Source organism: Triturus cristatus, chromosome 4_1 (genome assembly GCF_964204655.1).
Source record: "Triturus cristatus chromosome 4_1, aTriCri1.1, whole genome shotgun sequence".
Classification (NCBI taxonomy): Eukaryota; Metazoa; Chordata; class Amphibia; order Caudata; family Salamandridae; genus Triturus; species Triturus cristatus.
In genome coordinates, this window is record NC_140585.1 from 496,953,758 (window position 1) to 496,968,560 (window position 14,803).

Genomic DNA, 14,803 nt, shown 5'->3' on the forward strand with positions numbered 1-14,803 from the left:
TTGGGTAACAGAACCTGGTGGGAGGCAGTCAAGTCACCCCATCCTGGATTCCCCTGGGTGTCTAGTTTTCAAAAATGTATAGGTTTGCAACATTTCACTCGGTGCCGGCAGAGCTAGTGTTCAAAAACTACAGCTAGACACTTTGCAAAAAAAGGGTACATTTTAATTGTGAAAATGTGGTGTGTTCACGTTGGGTTTTGAGCCATTTCCTGTCGTGGGCACTATGCCTACCCACACAAGTGAGGTACCATTTTTATCGTGAGACTTAGGGTAATTCAGATTTGTAAAGGAACTGTTATTACCTATTGACTTTCGATGCATTTCTGCCTTCCAAATGAAAGACATTGTGTAAAAAAGAAGTCATTCTAAAAAATGACCGATAATTCTCATGCTAGTATGAGTATTCCCAATTTGGGAAATGTGGAAATATCTACTATTTCTAAACTCTATATTTTGTTCCCATTTCAGAAATACATAGGTGTCTTTCATACCGATTTTTCCATGTACAAATTTTTACAGAATAATTACTATATACCCGATACATAATAAAAAACCATTGCAAGTTGCTGCTCAGTTTTTGGCTCTGGGTTCATCGGGTTCTTAGTGAACCTACAAGTCCTATATATCCCCACAACCAGTAATGTCCAGCGGATGTAACGGTATATTGCTTTCAAAGGGCTGTCATAATTAAAAGAAGTTACAGGTGAAAACGTTGACACAAAAGGCTGTTTTTTTCAACTAATGTTCAATTTATCCTATATTTAACTGTTAGTTTCTATAAAGAAACCTTGATGGATCTACACAAATGACCCCTTGCTGAATTCAGAATTTTGTCTACTTCTCTAAAATGTATAGCTTTCCAGGATCCATTATTGCTTTTGTACCCATTTCTACCATTAACTGGAAGGAGGTCGAAAGCACAAAAAATTGCAAAAATAGGCTATGTCCCAGAAAAATGCCAAAATTGTGTAAAAAATGTTGGGTTTCTGACAAAAGTCTGGTGTCCCCTAAAAGCTGGGAAAATGGTGATTTCAACCCCACAAATCCTTTTTTGATAACATTTGCAGGGAAAAACTCAGATGCTTTCATTTGCAGCCTGTTTTTCCCATTTTTTAAAAAACAAAACAAATTTTGCTGTATTTTCGCTCATTTCTGTGACCCCTCCAGGGAAATCCACAAACCCTGAGTACCTTTAGAATCCCCATGATGTTGGAAGAAAAGGACGCAAATTTGGCGTGGATACCTTATGTGGTCAAGAAGTTACAGGGCCTCATCGCGCACTGCCCCAAATAGCCAAAAAAAGGCTTGGCACAGGAGGGGGAAAAGGCCTGGCAGCGAAGGGGTTAAAAAAGATATTGTTTACAATGTTGTAATAAATATTGACTTTAAAATATATATAATTTCAAATATTAAAATAAATTAAAGACTAACTTTAATTTATAAAACAAATAATTTAATGCATTTTAACAAATATAACAAATACACTTTCTTTTAATAATTTATATATATATAAATATATATATAATATATATGCATATAATTATACATATATACAAAATATTATCTAATATTTTAGCTATTAATGTAATTTACAAAATCTTGTACAGCATAATATTATCAAAAATATATCTAAGCATATTTAAACATACCAAAAATATAAAATATTAAAAAAAGGAATCACTTTAATTTAAACTAAAAATGAAACAACACACAAAGTTTAACATATTGCAAATTATATTATTATTCTGATAAATCAAACACATAATTTTATAAATTACACCATAAAAAAAATTATTACAAATTAAAATAAATACATATACATTTCCCACCACATTAACAAGTATTTCTACTAAATAAATATAAAAATAGGTACTCCCACCTAACACAACATAATACTACAGTAATAAAATATTTCACACCACACAAAAATAAGATTTACTATTCAAACTACAATAAATATAAAATTACATAAAATATAGCATTACAAAAGACAAAAATTCACTACTCCCTCTACACTTAACACAACAATAAAATGTATAATTAACAGAAAAAAATAGTTATTCCCACTCTAGTCAGTGCAAGAGTAGGGAAAGTGGTGTATTTTGGAGGGGTAAATTTACTATTCCCACTCCAGTCAGTGCAACAGTAGGGAAAGCGCTGGATTGCGAGGAGTCACATTTACTATTCCCACTCCTTTCAGTGTAACAGTAGGGAAAGTGATGGATTTCAGAAGGGTACAATTTACTATTTCCACTCCAGTCAATACAACAGTAGGGAAAGTGTTGGATTGCAGAGAGGTAAAATTTACTATTCCCATTCCAGTCTGTACAACAGTCGGGAAAGTGATGGATTTCAGAAGGGTACAATTTACTATTTCCACTCCAGTCAATACAACAGTAGGGAAAGTGTTAGATTGCGGAGGCGTAAAAATTACTATTCCCACTCCAGTAAATGCAACAGTATGGAAAGTGTTGGATAGGAGAGGGATACAATTTACTATTCCCACTCCAGTCAGTCCAACAGTAGGGAAAGTGTTGGATTGGGGAGGAGTACAAATTACTATTCCCACTCCAGTGAGCTCAACAATAGGGAAAGTGTTGGATGGCGTAGGGATAAAACTTACTATTCCCACTCCAGTCAGTACAACATTACCCCCTCATGGGTCCTCCTTGTCCCAGTCCTAACATAGTGAGGCAATCCTGCCTCCTGACAGCCAATCAGAATGCTTTTAAAATTTTCAAAGGATATATAAGCCCCTCCCACCCACCGCAATGCCTGCAATTTTTGTTGTCCCACGTCAGTCGGAACGCTGGTGTGCTCCGTGTTTCCTGTTTGCTGGTTCCCGAGTTTGAAGGGCTGCTGATGTGAGTTTTTTTCTTTTCTTTACTATTGAAGTGTTTGTTTTAATTATTTTGTTGCATGTGGCCACACAGGTTTTCGGGTCAGCCGCGTTCCTGCTCCTCGGCCCCGTGCTTGTGCTGAGCTGGGGCGGGGAGTTTTCTCTTGCGTTCTGGCCTCGGGTCGTTCCAGTGCTGGGGTCTTCTAGCGGCATCCAGCGGCCATAATGTTTGTTCTGTAGCTGTGGAGGAGACTGCTGGCCTGTCACGTTTTCTTTCCAAGGTCCCATGTTGCTATTGACTTGGTTATTTGGGGAGGTTTTTTAGGGGAGTTGCTGGGCACCTCCTGGTGTGTGCTGTGGCTTCCTGATGCTGCTGCATGTGGCCAGGGGTGTTGAGGTTTCCGCTCCAGTGCCTGCAGGATCTTTGTTTATGCATCATCATGTTTCAGGAGCTGCAGGTGGTTGGCCTGTTGCTGATTTCCTGGTCTAGCCTGTGGGATTTGGTTCATTCTGCTGTCATGCCTTCCCATGCGGGCTGATCTGCTTGAGTCTTCTGCTACCTCCTCTCCGTTGGGTGGGAGTACGTGGTCATTTTCCCTGCTGGGGGGTATGTCCTGTGAAAGTTTTTCTTTTTTCCGGTCATGTTGGTCCATTTCATGAGGTTCTCGGCTTTATTCCTGCTTCATAGTCTGCGGAGGGGTGACTCCCTGTTTTGTTCCTTGGTGGTGCATGACCTGCCTTTCCATTATGTCGTTTGGGAGGTTCTGGTTGTCGCATGGCTTGAGGTCACATGTGAGGGATTAATCATTTTCTGGGAAAGCGGTATCACCTGATGGTGTTTGATACTCACTTTCCTCTGGTTTCTGGGGTCTATCTATTTTCACCTCCATGTCTTTTTCCTCATCTTTGTTTTCGGAGGATTCTGCTGTCATCCATTCTTATTCTGCTTCTCGTTTTAGGGTTTGTGCTTGCACTTCCTTTGCTACGCAAGTCCATTCTAGGGGCTTGGGTACCTGTTTTTCTGTCTTCCAGATCCGGGGGATCTCACTCCTATGCAGATGGAGGTCTCGGCTCAGTTTCTGTCTGCTGTGTTTTGTTGGCCTGAGGGTCCTCTCCTCAGCTGCTGGGGTGGCAGTGGCCGGTAGGAAGTCTTTCTGGACCGGGCTTTGTTGCCTTGACGCTGCGCAGACGCCTTGGTCCGTTACCTGCCTTTTGTGGTTCTCCAGCTTTTTGGCTTACTCCAAAGGCTGTCTGTGCGGAGGGGCTTGTCTTTTTTCCTTCTTCTGGAGTTTCTGGATACTCTGTCTTCTTATCCACCCTTTCGTGGCTGGGACCGTGATCAGGGGGCTGCGTTCCATTTGGTTCCTGGCCTCTGCAGTGCCTGCTGCTGCCCCTGGGTGTTGGTCAGATGTTGGTATTCCCAGGAGGAGTCACCGTGGCCTGGTGGTTCCGGTAGCGGTCTCTTCCTCAAAAGGTTATGTGTTCAACTCCTGGTGTTTCACTGGTTGTGAGTTCTCTGTCTACATTGTTGGCGATGTTGCAATTTTGGGGACTCAGCTTCCTTTATCGTTGGTATGGTCTGATTTCTGCCTGGTGGGTCTTGTCATTCATCGATCTTGGTTACCAGCTTCCGTTTCGTGGCTGTCCCCCTTTTGGACTGTTTTCAAGGTTAGCCCGTTGTCCATTGGCCCTGTGATGCTCTTCTTCTCTGGCGCTGGCCTTTTTTTGCCCTGGGGCACTGTTGTGCTGGTTCTGGTAACAGAGCGGGCCTGGAATTCTAATTCTCTCAGTTCCTGGTCCCGGCACCCAATGGTTCCTTCCGCTCAGTTTTTGAATCCCCAGGCTTTCCACAGTTTGGTGCGGCTGGGTCATTTTTGGATGATCCCCTTGCTGTCTGTCGTTCCCCTCATCCTGGTGGGCCATTATTTGGCTTCCCTGGGTTTGGAAGTAGCCTGTTTTCTCATTCCCGTCTCTCTGGCATGTTACCGGTTCCTGCGGTTTGCGGTGGACGGGTTCCATTACCAGTTTCAGGTGTTGCCTTTCGGCATCTCTACTTCTCCATGGGTTTTTCTGCGGTGTTGGCTCCTGCTGTGGGGGTTTTGCTGAGTCTGGGTTTCTCTGTGTTTTCCTATGTTGCTTTTGTCTGGTTTCTGCTTCTACCCTTCTTGTGGCTCTTCTGGCGGTGGTGGCGTTGATGGCCTTATTCCAGGATCTGGGGTTCATGTTGGATCTGGCGTTTTCTAATCTGGCTCCTGTTCTGGGACTTCAGTTTCTCTGAGGCTGTTCGACGCTTTGCTGGGGGCTGTTGTCTCCCTCCGGCTCAGTTCTCTGCCGTTTTGACTCTTCTGCGGTCCCTGCTGGGTCGCCCTTTTGCCCCTGCTCGGGGTTGGTTGCAGGTCCGGGGGTTGGTGGCTGCCTCCACGGCTGTGGTTTCTTGAGCTCGCCTGAGCCTCGTGTCCTTGGTGATTCTTCTGTTGGCTCGTTGGGACCCTTCCCATACAGGTTGCATGGCTCTGGTTCCTCTCTCCTGTGTTCTGGTTCTTAATTTGGTCTGGTGGCTTTGCTCTCCCACCCTGTTATGGGGGTGCATTTTCTGCTTCCTTATCTCCTCTTGTTGACCTCAGTCGCCTGTCCTTGGGGTTGGGGGGCCGTGTTGGGGTCCTTATTGGCTGACGAGTCTGTTGGTTTGTCTCGACTATCGGGTAGCTTGCTGTTACTTGTGCCTTCTTGGGGGTCCAGGTGCGGGTCTCTGTACCTGCTGCCTTCCGTGATTTGGGTCTGGGTGAATTCTCATCTGTTGGCATTGAGGGCTGTTTACGTTCAGAGGCATCTGAATTTCGTAAGGACGGCTTGTGCTGCTTCCTCCTGTCCTCTGTTTCATGCCATCTGTCTGTTCCTCTGTTCTGGTACCTTTATCTTCAGATCGGGACTCTCTGGATCGGTCGTTTTGCATCCCCTCACGATGCTCTTCTCCCCTGGTTTTGTTCTGAGGTGGTCTGTCCTCCGGCTTGGGGGTTACTCTCTTGTTTCCTTGGCCCTCTGGCTTTCTGTATGCCTTCCCTCCTATTTCCCTCTTCCTAGGTGTGCTGCAGAGGATTGGGGGGGTGAAGGTGTCTGTGCTGTTGGTTGCACCTTTTTGACCTTGCTGCCTTTGGTTTCCGCTCCTGCTGCTGCTGGAGGGGGGCGGGTTTGGCCAGTTTTCCCTGACTCCGGCTCAGCTTCTGTGTCTGCACCTGTCTTAGCCCTATCTTTGTCGCCTGCATCTGTCAGCCTGGCTCTTGAGTGGCTGTCGTTGGCATCTTTGTTATTGTTAATGTTAATTGGGATTTCTAGAGCGCATTATTACCGACAGGTCTCTAAGCCCTGCGAAAGAGAGCCCAACCTGGGAACATCTACAGGGGTGTGCCATGAAGATTTGGCTTAGGTGGTCGCACAGGCTTCAACAAAGTGAAGTGTTTTTAGTTTCCTCCTGAATGGTAGGAGGACAGGTTCTTTACGGAAGCTAGCAGGTAGCTTGTTCCAGAGTTGGGGGTTCATTGTGGAGCAAGCTCTGCCGCCTTTAGACGAAACATTGAAACGGGGGCAGGCCAGCATCCGAGGAGCGAAGGGACCATCCTGGCACATAACTTACCAGTCGGTCCCTGATGTAGGCTGGAGCCTGGCCGTGGATAGCTTTATGGGCTATGCATAGTCCTTTGAACATGGTTCTTTGTCTAACCGGGAGCCAACTGCTGCAGTAGGGGGGGTGGCGTGCGCCCGCCATGGGAGTCTGAAAATCAATCTGGCAGCATCATTCATGACTAACTAGAGTTTCATTAAAAGCTTCTCCGGGAGGCCAATCTACAGGGAGTTACCTTAGTCCAGGCGTGACACCATCATTGCTGACACTACCATCTGGAGTGCCGTAAAAGAAAGGAGGGGGGGCGAGTCATCGCAGCTGTCTTAACAGGCCCACACATGTTCCCACCACGGAAGATACCTGGTGAGCCATGGAGAGCTTGGCATTAATTTTTATGCCGACACTCTTGGGCTGGTTTGGGGATAGTGGCAAGCTCTTGTGGCCAAAAGAGGTCGCACCAAGTATTGGTGTCCATGGTGATTGCTGGGACCTCCATTTTTATCAGGGTTAATTTTGAGGGAATTGGCAGTCATCCAGTTGACCGTGTACTTCAGGATATTCTGCACCCGCCCGTGGGAGAGTTTTCAATCTGGATGATAATTTGGATGTCGTCTGCGTAGTTATAAACTTGCCACTCCATACGGCTCAGTGCAGCTACCAGAGGCTGAAGATAGGCATAGAAGAGGAGGGGTACAAGGCCGAACCCTGGGGTACCCCGCACAAGAGATCGCCGGTGTTGAACATCTGATCAGCCAGTTGGACCCGTTGGGATCGGTCTGACAAGAAGGATGAGAAAGACGTCTCCTGGATGCCCAACTCCGAGATTCGTAACAGGAATTGGCTATGATTGACCGTGTCCAATAGGACCAGGGCATAAGGCTTCCTATTGTCGGCCATGGTCCTAAGTTCATCTGTCACTGCCAGCATTACCAATTCTGTGCTATGATGGGCTCTTAAAACTGCCTGTTTTATCTAGAGTAGCTGATTTACCTCTATGTGGTGCGATAGGGTTTTCAGCACATGCTGTTCCAGCACTTTTGCCAGAAAAGGGAGCTGGGAGATGGCCTAAAGTTCTTAAGATTCTTTGAATCAGCCCCCGGTTTATTCAGCAGGGGAAGGACTCTCGCCTCCTTTAAATTGGTCAGGACCTAGACAGTTTCAAGTGACCGATTTAGCAGGCTAAGAACCTCGCTCTCTATCCCAGGAAATGCCATTTGAAACTTTGGGCTGTTCTTCTGTGGTGGCCTATGGCATTCCGTTGTTGCATCCGCCGTCAACACTTAAGGACTGTGGTGAATGTCGAGGCTCTTTTGTCTCTTGATGCTCTTCTCTTGGTCGGATCCGTGGTTGGTGGTCCGGCTTCTTTTCTTGTCTTTCTCCGAGGTGGGTTTTTGATGGACCTTTCCCCTTCCACCTTGTCTGCTCGTTGGGCTGTAGTTCAGGCTTGTCAGGGTCTCGGGGCTTCTTTGGAGGTTGTTGCTCCTTAGGTGAGTCGGATTCTGTGTTGCTTTCGGCTTCCACGTCCACTCTCTCCTGTGATTGTACCTCCTTGGGTTTGCCTACTGTTTTGCAAGGTCTGCAGTTGCAACCTTTTGTGCCTTTTTTGGAGGTTGTTTGTTGTGGTTGTCCGCAAAGGTGGATATTTTGTTGTCCGTCTCCTCCCCGTGGCAGTTGGGCGAGTTGGGTGCTTTGCTTCTCTCCTTCCCTTATTTGAAGTTTCTGCTGGATGGGGTTGTGTTGCAGCTTGACCTGTTTTTTTCCCTGAGCTTCCTCCGGTTTATACTTGCTGCTGGAGGTGATCCCTTCCTATTTTGCCTGCCAATGGGAATTCCTTTGTTTCTGTATCCTTGGTTGTTCGCACCCTTAATTTTTTACTTCCTCCGTACCTTGGGGTTTTGTCTTTCACCTGCCCTGTTTTTCTCATGTGGGGGTGTGGCTCAGCGATGGTTGGTTTCTCCTTCCACCTTCACTTGCTATGTGCTTTTGGTGGTGTGCCTATCCTGTGGGTCTGCCTCTTCCATCTCTGGTGCTGGGTCTTTCAACATGTTCTGGGTCCACTTCCTGGGCTGAGGAGGTGGGGGTCTCTGTCCCGGTGTTTTGTGGAGCGGCCACTTGGATGTCCCTTCACACATTTGTTCGGCATTATTGCTTTGCTGTTTTCCGAGCCTCTGTGGCTCGTTTTGCTTTTGGCGTTTTGCACACTGCTGTTCCTTAATTTTTGTTTGATTAAGTTTTGTACTTTTGCAAGGATCCCTGGTGTCCTGCGTTTATTCTTCTGGGGTCTCTGCTTGTGAGTTCCTCACTATGTTAGAACTGGGACGAGGAGGACACATGAGGGGGTAATGTCTTGTTACTTACCGGTAATCTTCATTACCCCAATTAGGGTCCTCCTCGTCCCAGTCCTGTTCCCTCCATCTCTCCCGCTGTGTTTGTGTCAAGACTTGTTGATAACAGGCTTGGCGGTGGGTGGGAGGGGCTTATATATCCTTTGAAAAATGTTTAAGCATTCTGATTGGCTGGCGGGAGACAGGATTGCTTAACTAGTTAGGACTGGGACGAGGAGGACCCTAATCGGAGTAATAAATATTACTGGTAAGTAACAAGACATTAAAAACAAACAAAATATCTTCGACAGAATACAAATATTTTAAAAACAAAGTAAATAAGAAAATATGTAAATAGGTTCGATTTAAAAAAATAATAATAATAATAAACATATTAAAAAAACATATAACATTAAATACATATCACAAATACCTACAAATATTATTATAAATAAAATAGAAACATTATTTTCTTTCAAATAAATATTTTTTATTTCGAAAACATTTATTAACAAAAACATTAATCATTAACTAAAATCAGTTTAGTTACTTCCCACCCTATAACCCCACAAACATCACAACCTGCATCTAAAACAATAATTACACTATTATTATAATTGTTCATCAACAAATTAATTTTCAATAATTCAATATCCATCATTAATTAATTGTAATTAATGTATTTCCCACAATATACCCCCACAAAACACACAACATAATTAATTATTAAATTAATCCTTCTTATAAAAGAAAAGAAAATATTTGTTGCTTCAAATTGATTTACTTCCCATCCCTTGCCCCTGCAAATCCCACAACCCACATCTAAAATGTAAACAAAGGTAATTTATTTGCACAATTAACATAATTAATGATCAATTAAACAAATATTATGAATTAAAAACTAAATTATAATTCATTAAAATGAATTAACTTCCCAACCCTTTACCCCTATAATCCCCACGACCCACACCAAAATTGAACTTTAAAAACATTAATTACACAATTAAAATTAATTTTCAATTAAATAACTAATAGTATTTAACAACTAATTGTAAATTAAGTAAAACTAATTTACTCCCCATCCTTTACCCCTTAAACCCAAAGCCCACACCCCCAAAAATGTAATTAAACAATTAACATAATTAATTATCAATTATTTAATTAATATTAATTATCAACTAATAATCAATAAAAAATAAAAAAATTAAAAATAAATTACTTCCCACCCTATTAACCCCACAACCCACACCTAATGAAAGAAAATTACACAATTACCATAATAAATTGTCAAATAATTAATATTAATTAACAACTAATGATTAATTGAAAATAAATTGCTTCCCACCCTTTACCCCTATAAACCCCACAACCCGCACCTAAAAGATTTACACAATTACCATAATTAGTCATCAAATTATTATTAATATTACCCCCACAAGTTGCAGACACCCTCCTTCCACTCTCACTACTTCCCTCTCAGAGCCTGGACCCTGGAAATGAGCAGGCACCTGACAATCTTGGATTTCTAGGGTGGACACACAGTCTCCCCCATTGGTGATACTCTGGTGTTGTCTTGAGGGAGTCGTTCTGGCCCAGGGCCCCTGATCCCCTGTGTACTGTCGCTTTGACAGTGCAGGCTGCACCTCAATATCAGCAGTGGCCTCACCTGTGCCAGTCTTGGTGTCCTCTCCTAATGGAGATGGCACCATGGTCCTCCCTCTATGGGTGGTCACCTCCTCCGACCCTTTCCTCCACCAGGGCCTCTGTAGTATTCGGATGAGGATAGTTCCTCCAGAAATAAGGATTATTGGGGCACCTTCAGTGGCTACACCAACTTAATCTTTTTTCTCCTGTGGGAGCTCACTACCAAGGATGCAGTTCAGGGGTAGGTCTGGACTGACAACTACCCTTCTCTTGACAACTACTCCCTCCCATTCTAGGGATACCAAGGTCGCAGGGTGAACAGATTCCCGCCCATGAACATTCCTTACCCTGCAAACCTCTCCTGGCAGATACTGATCTAGTGAAACCAGCCATTCCTACACCATAGTTTGACTCACATCCCTCAAATCAGTGACAGGAACCCCATTTACTGTGATGGTGTAGAAGTGATTCCTACCACCCTCAAGGATCACCATCTCACCTTCTGGGTCCACTTCCCAATTAAAGACTACTAAGATCCCCTCTGGTTAATCCACCCCCAAAGCTATATTATTCACTCCAGTGGAGTACCTACCAGTGGTGGCCTTCAGTCTGGAGCCTAAGGAAGCTACCCTTCTGTGTCCTGGCAGCTGACAGTCAAGGCACCTACTCCTTTCAATGGGTACCTTTCTACCTGGGTTCCCACTCACCAGCTTGTCAGGAGTAGGTTGGGACTCTTTCCCCTTCTCAGACATCCGGGGCCTGAAGGAGTTTTCTTTTTGAGGGTTGTTGCTCCAATCCCTTCCCTCATGTGGGCCTCACATCCCCTTCTTGGGATCACACCTTTAGGTCTTTTTGAGCACCCTAGTGTAAACCATCCCATAAGCTGTCAGACTGGAGTCCACTAGATGCTGGTGTAACTCTGAACAACAATTATCGACATGACCAAATTGTATAGCCCTAAACTACATTGATCTTCACCTAACCGTCTACTACTTTAATTGAGATGCCTACAAAAGTTGAGAAGGTTTGCTTGATTGTTTGTGTGTGTCTTAGAGTTTCTTATTATACTGTCAGGGCTCAGAAATTAAGAACCCACTAGCTTCACTGCGCCACCGTAACTCATGGTTGTCAGATTCCAGAACGCTTACCGGCTTGCAGGAGATTCAAGGTGGTTGTCATGCATAGCAGGGTATTCGGAAGAGCATGCCGAAAGTGGAGGAACGCCAATAAAGTTGCCAGTCTAATCTCTCGCATTTGGCTCCAGGCACAAGGACAGGACCAGCAGTGAAGTGCGTCTGCAGAATCCTAAGCCGTGCACTTCACCAACGATTTGTTCGTGAGAGCATCTATCGCACAAGCCCCTAGCTTAGTCAGGAGTTAGTGTAGACCATGAGCATGCGTACTAAGTAGGCGTAGGGTAGTGTTTGTTTCGCTTTCAGCAGATAGTTGATCAGGTAAATTAACAGTATTCAAAAAGAAGTTATTCAGAGTTTGGATTTTCGACATCACAAAGTCACGAGAAGTTACCAGAGCAATTGAATAAGTTTTACCTGAGGTTCGGTTGAGTCCTTGGGTCTTCTGGTGCTACCACAGCAACTAAATTGCAAGTATTAAACTTAAGGAAAGAGAGAGAAAATGAAATGAAGAGAAATATAACCAGTGAGAGAAGTCAGTACTGTGTATTAAGTCAAAGGGTCTTAAAGCAAGCAGCTCACTTGTACAGCAAAGCACTACTTGCGACCAAGAATTGGAATAGCATTTTCAGTATTAAAACAAAAGAGAAATAAGAAGAGGAGCAAAGCCTTTAGCTAGGAGGGTAAGGAAGAAAGAGCATAGAGGTTTAGAAAGGAGAGCTCCAGGGGGGTATTAGGAAAGAATAACGGTGCTATATCTAATTCACAGTTCCCCCACAAGAGCCAGAAATAGAAAATAGAAAAGCAGACAAAAGTGCGAAGAAGAAAAGATGAGTGAGGGGAGCCAAAGAAAAGCGAGGCAGTCTCTTCTCTCTCCCCTTCCCCTTTGTACCTGGCAGGGTTCACACGATCACCTGTTAAATGGGTGCTCGTGGGAAGGTCTGTTGAGGGAATTAGGAATATTCAACATTCTGCTCCTAAGAGTCTTGAAAGTAAGAAGTGAGTACACGTTGGGTCTTGACATAAAATCTTCAGGTGTAAGACCAGAGTTTTGACTATTGCATTCAGTATATGTTTTTTTTTGAGTCAAGCACCCCTTCCTCTAGAGACAGAAGAGGAGCCCTCCCAAGTCTAGGAATAACAATGCTCCCCACTGCTTCTGGTTCACCCTGCACGTTCTGAATGCTCTTCCATAGGAGGCAAACCATTTGTCAATGTCATTCCCCACCATAAAAAAGCTAGACACTGCCTTTTTAGGCAAGTGAACGGTGTGCTGCCTCTTGGTAGACACCTCACCATGGCTGTCTCCATCTTCACTAGACGTCAGGCACTGTCTGGCTGCCTTCTCTTCAAAGGTCAGCTTCTCCTCCTCCAGGGCTAGGGCAGACAGGTTGGGTTAGAGGTCCCTTTTTGTCTGTTTCTTATGGAATTCCATCTTACAGGCTGCCAGTTGAGATGGGGTTAGGCTGTGGAGGCCTTTTCTTCCCACCTTCTGCTCTACCCTTTATGGGGTTTCACCAATCACTCAACTTGCTCCTCTGAGGCGACCTGTAGTAGTTAGACTTTCTTCCTGGCTCAGAGTGCCTTCGCATAGTTGTTTCTCCTGGAATTACGTATAGATTTCAATTGCAAATCTATCCATAGGGTTTTAACTCCACCATGGTGGGAGTTTATGGAGTAACAAGATCCACCTACATGTCAGCTTAGATTTTTTTAAAGGTGAAATAGAGAAATCAAAAATAATTTGTAAAAATCAGAAATGACCCAATCAAAGACCTGATGCCAATTAAAAATCCAATGTTTGCTTTCTGTTCAATTTAGGCATTTTTAATTTTCAACTAGATGGCTGAGTGCTAAGCAGAGTCAATACAGGGTCAAGATTGACTTGAATATGGCTGGGTCCAAACTGAGACTAAAGACAAAAGCAGCTGAGTATGCACTCAATGTACTCAAACTCAAACTGTAACGTTACTGAGTACTCCAAAGTAATCAAATTTCAAACAATTTTAATGTGCACCTGAAAGATGGCACTGCCCGCCACCTATATACAATAATGTCGAGGAAAAATCTAAACAAATGTTTAGAAGAACAAGTGCACTACGCAGTGCCCAGGTGAGGCATGTTAATGTTTAGACATAAACAAATTGCATGAGTATAACAAATATTATCAAGGCGAGAGACACAATTATTCAAAAGATAATCCCACTACATTTCATTAATGACATCATCATGGTTAATTCTCCACACTTGAAGCCCAAATAAATGTAGAAGCTGAATCCATGTGTCCATATGATTTTTACTCAATGGTAAAAAAGGTAAACAAAACGATGCTTCTTCTCAGCAAGAATTCACAATTTTGGAAAACAAGTCCCAATGCATTTCGGGCTTAAAACATAGCCCTTCGTCAGGGGAATCTCTAGAAACAAACCATATACATATCAATTAGAGATGTCACAAATGGTCAAGTTATGCTGTACAAGGAGAGCGCAAGGGAATAACATTATGGTCGTAGCATCAGAAGTAAAGTACCACCACCAAGAAAACCGAAACAACATGGTGTTAAATACTAATTAAATGAGTGTGTGGGAAAGGTGCTCAAAACAACTACACCAACCATTACCCGTGTGGCAACATTGCAACACTAGCAACTCAAGAAACCATTTAGTAATGTCGAAATAGTCCTCTTAACGTAAACACAATGCATACCTGAAAAACTACGATGAGTGTGCCAAAAAAGACGTATCAGAAGCACAACGTTAAATGTTAGTATAACAATCCTGGAGTCCCACTGTAAAAAATACGTAAATTACAAATCTTCATGACGTATTGTTCACGTGAATGTATAGTTAATTCAAGAAGCCAAGCTTACCACTGGTTCTCACCAAAGTGAGATTTCTCCAAATAATCAACCAACAGGAGGTATTCAAATGCAGCCAACGTGTAAACGCTAGAAGATAGCAAAACACGATTTTCAGCACGCTAGTGAAAATCCAAATCTGCTTCGAGTAAAATTTAAAGACGACGTTGTCACTTACCCAATCTAACCGTAATACGCCCCAAGTCTCCAACAACGCTGGCAGTTCAAAAAAGCCGCCCGCGTCGGCGTGTTTTCATACGAGCATAGAAATGGAGACAGGACTACCGTTTCCACTATGTCTGTGCCGTATTAAATGGCCGCCATATTTAAAAGATTACACAATGTAAACATAACGAAAATGTGAATACCAAACTAACTGGGTAAAGG